This window comes from Lycium ferocissimum, chromosome 6 (genome assembly GCF_029784015.1).
Source record: "Lycium ferocissimum isolate CSIRO_LF1 chromosome 6, AGI_CSIRO_Lferr_CH_V1, whole genome shotgun sequence".
NCBI classification, from domain to species: Eukaryota; Viridiplantae; Streptophyta; class Magnoliopsida; order Solanales; family Solanaceae; genus Lycium; species Lycium ferocissimum.
The window spans coordinates 62,909,492-62,917,338 of NC_081347.1; the positions used below are offsets into that span (position 1 = coordinate 62,909,492).

The following is a 7,847-nucleotide window of genomic DNA, read 5'->3' on the forward strand; positions in this document are numbered from 1 at the left end:
TAAGTTTTTTTTTTTTTTTTTTTTTTGAAGTTGGACTTAGTTGGTTTGGTTGGTATTGTTGTGGGGGCTTATTAGTATATGTGGGATCATAAACCTAGATATCGACTCGTTGGTGACATTTGAGCATCAAATCAAATTGGAGTGTCATGGTATTATTTTTTAGCCTGGACTTGAGGTAAGTTGATTAAAACTTACTCTTTTCGAGGGATTTTCTCTAAAAGCATGTTTTGATTTAATACGTGAGATTGTTTGTAAATGTGCATCCCTACTTGTGGGGACAAGTGGGGAATTATGTCACCATTTGTTATTAAATTGTGTTGCATATGAAGTTTCATGTGATCTTACATAATCTTGTTTCATAAAACTTGTGGGGAAATGACACTTGAGGCAAATGATATAACTTTTATTAAAGCTTATGTATTGATAAGAGTATAAAGTGTTGGAGTGCAAAGATGTGTTTTCATGAAAAAAAGGTCTTTTTGAAGCTTGATAAATGAGATATTACTCGTTATATATTAAAAAGGTTAATGTTAAACTGCTAAAGACTTTAACATGAGAAAGGTTATTCATTTGATTTTGTTCAAATGGTTGGATCGATTACGAATACAGTGATTGGATTAAATAAATCCCTTGAGGCTATTAAGCTATGAATCTATTTTCTTATATCAAATTTTTTGGGAGTTACTAGTGGAGATCACCGAGATTGGTTCGGTTGTTGAGTTCGATACCATGGAACTACACGTGCCCTTGTAGGGACACATTCCAAGGCTAAGCCGGGGTTCGGGTTAAGCCCCCCAAGTGGGGACGGAAAATGTGCTATATTAGCTTGGGCGAGTCGATTCGTGCGGCAGTACGATGAGACCACCTGAGCAAGAAGGGTATATGATACTTTTCGCTAGGTTGATTACGTAGTTGACCTTGTTCTTATGTCGCTATCGGTATATTACTCCCGGTGAAAGGTAAAAGATGATTTTCTTATGTTTAGGCCTAAGGAGCCTAAGGTGATTTTGATGACTTAATCCAATTGACTTGGGTTTGTATGATTTTTATTAAAATCGTGGATTAATATAAATGTTTTAAATTTAAAATTATAGTTTACATTTTACTAATCTTTTCATCTAAAATGGAAAAGAGCATGAATCGATATAATTGTTTACTCGTTTATATCAAATGCTGGCTGCATTTTTTTTTTTTTTTTTAACTATTTTTTGAAAACGTGCTTTGCATCGTGTGTACTTAGCATCTTATTACTTAACTTGTAGCAGAAAAAAAATATTACCTAAATTTCATACATATTATAAAGTGTTTGCATTTAAAATTAAATTTATTAAAATTAATTATTTTTTACATTTTATCTTTCAATTCTGAGAGCAAAGACATGACTCGACAACTACATTTAGGAAGTTTAGAATTGAGGTCGCTAGGATGCATCGTGGTAAAAAATCCAATCAAAAACTGTGAAAGAACATGCGCACAAACATTTTCACGAGTGGTTTAAGGAATATGTAAGATTGCAAATATTTTATTCTCTTTTACATTCAAAAGCTTATAAAGTATATATAATTGTCCTAATACATTTAAAATAATAGTGTCACAACCCAACTAGAGGGCCACGACGGGCCCCTGGCCTTACTTGCCGATTACCACTGGCATACATGTGTAACATAATCAGAAGCATAGGTGGGCCATTAGGACCGCCATGAGGTAGCCCATCGACTCATATAAGTAATAGACTAAAATAAACCGGTCCTAAAAGGACATCACTTTGCATAACAAAATTTGGACATACGATGCAGACACGACAAGGCCGTACAACATTTCGACTATACATAACTGCCTGTCTAAAACCTTTACTGGAATACATGACATAATGTGGCGGACGGGCCCTCTCCATACCCGTGCATATGCATATGTAACCATCGACTCACAAAGCAACTCCGAATAAGTGCGGCAACGACAGCATGCCTTAAGCCTACATCTTACTGGGAAAGCCGTCAACCTGTATATCAAGACCTGCGGGCATTTCATGCAGCGTCCCCAGACAAAAGAAAGTTAGTATGAATAATGTATCATGTATGTAAGGCATGAAAAATAGCATAATAGAGACATGAAAGTAACATGAGACATGAGATAATCCACCTGTACATCTAATCTCCCGTTGTTGGCCAATGATATGCATAAATGTTGTGCGCGCATGCATTCATGAGGTCATACATATATATATATAGCCTCGCCTCTGTGGGCATCATTATCATCATATGACCAGCTGATCAGGTGGTAGTACATATATAACACCGTCACCTTCCCTATACCCCATATATATATATATAATACATAATATACGTGTATATAACGCCTGAGGGGTCAAAAGTCTGTAAATGCATATATATAAGTGAAATGCAATGCATAAACATGATAAGAGTACATTCTGAGTCTATCGGAGTGACATAAGGTCGTTATACCTTCGAACATCATTATGGGATGGCATTTTTATCAACAAGTAACTCTAGAGATCATATTGGATCTAAAGAAAGACTTTTCGGAGATAACATTGTAGAATATGAATCAAACGGATCATCGCTAACTTCTAAGAATGGAATCATTATGGATTTAACACTACGTGTAGGTCTTGTTCATAAGAATCATTCCAAAAATAAGGAAAGGGGAAGCCTTAATATACCGCAAGTCATCCAAGCAATCCAAAAATCGAGCTAATTACAACTAGCACTCCAATCCTATAACAAGGAATACATATGCAAACTTAGATAGCGCTAATATATCATGTATATCAATGATAACTTGATTCTAAAATGAAATGGGCAGTAGTTCCTCTTCTTTTTTAGCCACAGCAACATATACAACAACCCACAATAACAACAACAAGCTTAGAAAAGTCCTTAAATACTCTTTTCACTATCCATACAAAGAATATACACCAAACAACCCAAAGTATACCAATATACACTTCTTTTCTTCTCAATCAAGGAGCATAATCTCATCAAAATACCAACAACATTAGATACTATCCATATACATGATAATTAGCTTAACAACACAACCACAACATGCTCAAAACAGTCCATAATCTCAACATGGTTCCTAACTCATTCTTGGACTTCCTCTTTCACTTTCTTCATTCAATCAAGTTTTATAACAATCAAACAACCTCAAGAACATAAATAGAGATGAAACCTTACCTTAATTATGCAAGAACAAGCTCTGGATCAAATTACTCTACTAGGATGAAACCTCCAACTTCAACACCAAGAGATATTTGAACTCTACTAACCCTACTGAGGTTCTTAGCACTTGAATCACTTGATTCCCTTGAGTTTTTCTTGGGTTTAGTATAAGAACTCATGGATAGGGTTTAGGAGTGTATTTGGGTATGTTTTGGAAGAAAATGAACCCCCAAGGGTGAAAAACGAAATATAAAGCAACACATAAAAGTCCACCGACATAAAGTACGGCCTACATGTACGGGCCGCATATTTTTGTACGTCCCGTACTCTTATCCCGTACCTGGAAGTTCAATTTTTCAACTTTTTGCCAACTTCTGGAAAATGAGGTACGGGACGTACAATTTTTTACGGGCCGTACTTTATTCCCTACATCTCAGATTTGCGATATGTCAGTTGCATTGGAAAGAAGACTCGCTGAACTTGAATTTACATAGGTTATGGATTCCATAACCCCTTATATTCTGAGAAATATATCTCCCTCACATTGGACCAAAAATCCTGTCCAATATTCTGCTAAGTTTTTTCAAAGTTTCGATAAACTGAATTTCTTCGATTCGCTTATTCTCTAATCCTTCCATAACTTACTAAACATGAACATAAACCCTCATAACCATAAGATAGGCATGTATAATCTCATATAATCTTGAAGATAACTCCGGCATCCAAGACTAGAACAACTAACATCCAACGAATCTCAACGTACAAAACTACATGGTGTAACAAATAGGTTGCAAGAAATGATGGTGCAGATATAACACCTGAAATTGAATGGCTTGCAAATGGACCAAATAATGTTGTAAGGAGATTCAAGAAGTATAACATTTATGGATTTAAGTTTCGCACTGTGACGAAGGAGCAGGGATTGATAGCACAAAATAGTGGTGTTGTTATGTCTGTTGTTACCAAAAGATTTTCAAGTGGTAGAGAATCTATTGAACAGTCAAGTGATAATATGTACTATGGAAAATTTGTTGACATCATAGAGTTAAATTATTACGGTAAGTTAAAGGTTGTGTTATTCAAATATATTTGGGTAGACACTACACACAACAAGGGAATTAAGATAGATCAATTTGGGATAACAAGCATAAAATTTTCACGTTTAATACACACTGGTGGAAAAGAAATAGATGAACCATTTATAATTGCAACTGATGCTAGAATAGTATACTATGTTGATGATCTAGTTGATGAAGATTGGTGTTCTGTTTGTCATATGAAGCCTAGAGACATATATGATATGGGAGATGTAAATTATATGGATTTAGAGGAGCCAACTGCCAATCTTGTTGTTAGATACTTGTTAAACTTGAATTCAGTATGTTCCTTTCTTGCACTTGTAAACACTTCTTTGGATAAAATTGCAGAATCTTGAAGGAACTACTGCATTCCTTTCTGAACCTAGTCATGACTACATATTCATCCAATTCCATGGCGTTACATATAGTAGTTGCATAGGGACATATTCATGTAGTAAATATGCTTCTGGAGATTGCATAACGACCCGTTTGGTCGATATAGTTCTTTTGATGTTTTCGCTGGTTCCCGAGCATTGATTAACTCACTTTTGACTCGAGGGGACCGCTGATATGCTTCCTAGGGTGCCTAGACCAAATTCGGGAAACTTTGGTAAAAATACGAGCTTAAAGTGAAAAATGGTTGATCTAAAGTTGACTTTTAGGAAAACAGACCTTTTCTGGAATTCAGTTGATTCTGAGAGGTCTGGATGGTTGTTTAGAACCTGTATGTGTATTTGGTTCAGTTTCCAGTGCATTGGATGCATTTTGGGACATAGGATGGGATATTGAAATTAGGCATCGGGGGTTAACACGGTCAATGAGGCCTTCATTGGAAATTTTGAGACCACGAGCGCGTTTGTAGCATAATTTTGTATGGGTCTGTGTGTTTGGTTTGTGAGTAGATAGCCTTGGGAGTAACCCAAAATTTCAATTAAGGACTTAGACAAAAAGGGGGGATTGCGTGTCTAGTGCCCGCAATGGCAGCACCACTGTGGCAGTGTGGTTACCCCTGGGGCAGCCACTAGTAAAGTTGGCCATACAGCTGTGGCAGTAAGGCGGTGCTGCCGTAGAGGCACTCCAACCGCTGTGGCGGTGACGGGCAATTATATTTCATTAAATGTGTTTTAAATAAGTCTTAGACCCTCATTATTTCATATCTTGCTATTAGAGCTTAGAGAAACTATTCTTGGAGATAAATTGAAGAATTTCTTGGAGGTAAACTTTGCCTAATCCTATACTCTTCCTCAACCACAATCATCTTATATTCTCCCCTTCCCTTTAACATTCCCTTAGAAGATGGAATTTGGAGGAGGGTTTTTCAAAAACTTTTCCTTAGGGTCATGTATGATAGATTGATGATATTAATACTAAAATTTGATGAATCTAAAATTATTGATCAAATATCTCCCACTTTTAACATTGAATTTTGAATTTGGAGACTTAGGGTTTATACCCAATTTGGGAGTTTTTTTTACTTGAAATCAGATTTATACCAATTTTTCAGTTAAATCAACAATTAATGGTTGGATTATGATTTTCTAGTATGGTATTTTTCCCGTGAATTTCCCGTTTTGCCCTTGTGGGCCCATTTTCCCAATTTCTAAGGTTAAAATGGACCTAGTTGATATCATAGCAATCTTAGTATCATTCTTCATGATTTCTAATATAGAATTTGATTATGCTTAGACTACTTTGGTTCTGAGCTTCAGAGGAAGGGAAAGGCAATAGAGTGACTTGTTGGTGTTGCGGTTTGGCAGTCCAGGTAGGTTATAGTTTGCTTTTCATGAGACTTCGTATAGTGAATCACATATTTAGATTATAAGGTCGGAGACAGCATGTGAACCTTCGGGTATGAAGTTGGGATAGATATTGCTTTAGGTTAGGCCCTGATGTGTGTTGGGACTAGCCACACCGTTATGTGTGTTTGATTGATTAATTGTGTTGGATTGATGCCATATATAGTTGATAGATATCTAGTCCTGCTTGTCGTTCTGATTTGGATAGAATGGACATATCGTTGTTAGTATTTGTGCTCGATAGATGTTGGCGTACCCATTGTTGGTACTTGAGTTATTGATATGTGTTGGCGTACCCACTGATAGTACTTGACTTGATAAATTTTGGCATACTTACTGTGGTGTTGTGATGTGATGCGTTGTTGGCGTACCCAGTTATGGTACTTGTGATATTAAACCTGATTGTTAATTGTTGACATATGTATTTCACGCATTCTATCATATTCAGGAATAGGTCGATACCCAGTGATGATCCGGTTTCGTTGACTGAGCGAAACTGATATTTTATAAACTCTTTTACTTAAGTGATTGTGAGAAGGCCGATGTCCGAGGTTTAATTATGAAATCGTTGATTTGCGAAACTAATATTTGATAAACTCTTTTACTTAAATGATTATGAGAAGGCCGATATCCGAGGTTCAATTCTGGAATCGTTGATTTGTGAAACTGATATTTGACAGAATCTTTTGAGTGACTGTGAGGAGGCCGATGTCCGATGGTTATATTCGGGCATCGTTGTTGCATAAACGATTCCGATGTTCTCCCGAAATCGTTGTTAGTGCATGAACTCCACGGGTCCCCCAGGGTGTTGCCGATGAAACTCTCCCTGTGAGCAATTAGCTAGGGTCTCGTCTGTCTATTGGGCAAAGATCAGGGATGGGTGGAAATTAAACTTCACGAGTCACGCTGGATTATGCTACCGAGATGTCGATATTTTCGTCCGGAGTATATGTGTATACCTCATTTGCATGGCATGACATTACATTCATACCATTATTGGACTGCATTGCATTATGACTTGATTGAGATGTTGTGATGATTCTATTATGATGATAGATCGTGATGATTCTATTGTGGTGACTGGATTGGATCCGGTACATTCAGACTTGACAGATTTGGGTTTAGATGCTTTACGTAGGCGATGATGGATATCTGCTTGTGATTATATTGACTTATACTTGCTAGATTCCTTGATTATCTACTTTATCTTCTGAATTTTGTTAACTATACCTAGTCGGCCAGTGATGCCTACCAGTACTATTAATTGTACTGACCTGCACAGGCTGTATTCTTATATGAATATAGAGTACCAGGTCGGATGTACTTCTCTGACCCATGGTTGATCGACTCTTCAGCTTCCACTTGAGTTTTTCAAGGTGAGAATGGCGTCCGCTGATCTTGAAGGCTCTCATATTTACTTATGTCTTGCTTTCCTTTCTGAGACATGATTTGAGACTACTTATGTATTATTATTCAGACTTTTATTATTGGATTGCTCTTGTATGACCAGACCAGATACTGGGGTAGATTTCATTTACATCCGCACTTATTAACATTATACTATATTAGTGAGACTTACATTATTTTGCTTTCTTCCATAATTTTTTATTAATTGTAAATGTTGAGTTAAGGGTTCGCCTACTGAGATGGGAAGGATAGGTGCCCGCACGACTCAGTGAGAATGGGTCGTGATAAGTTGGTATCAGAGGCCTAGGTTACTCGGTCTTTACTACAAAAAACATGTCTAGTAAAATCTCGTGGATCGGTACGATGAGCTCCACACTTATCTA

At 36.8% G+C, this 7,847-nt stretch overlaps 1 long non-coding RNA gene across 2 annotated transcripts; it reads left to right on the forward strand.

The window, feature by feature from the left end:
• The first annotated feature begins 1,395 nt into the window (after positions 1-1,395).
• On the forward strand, positions 1,396-4,518 carry LOC132059985 (uncharacterized). 2 transcript variants are annotated; one of them, XR_009415844.1, is made up of 3 exons: positions 1,396-1,505; positions 3,970-4,240; positions 4,430-4,518. It is a non-coding gene; the product is annotated as an uncharacterized LOC132059985 (long non-coding RNA). The 2 variants fall into 2 exon arrangements; XR_009415843.1 differs by having other exon boundaries at positions 4,465-4,518.
• The last annotated feature ends 3,329 nt before the right edge of the window (positions 4,519-7,847 follow it).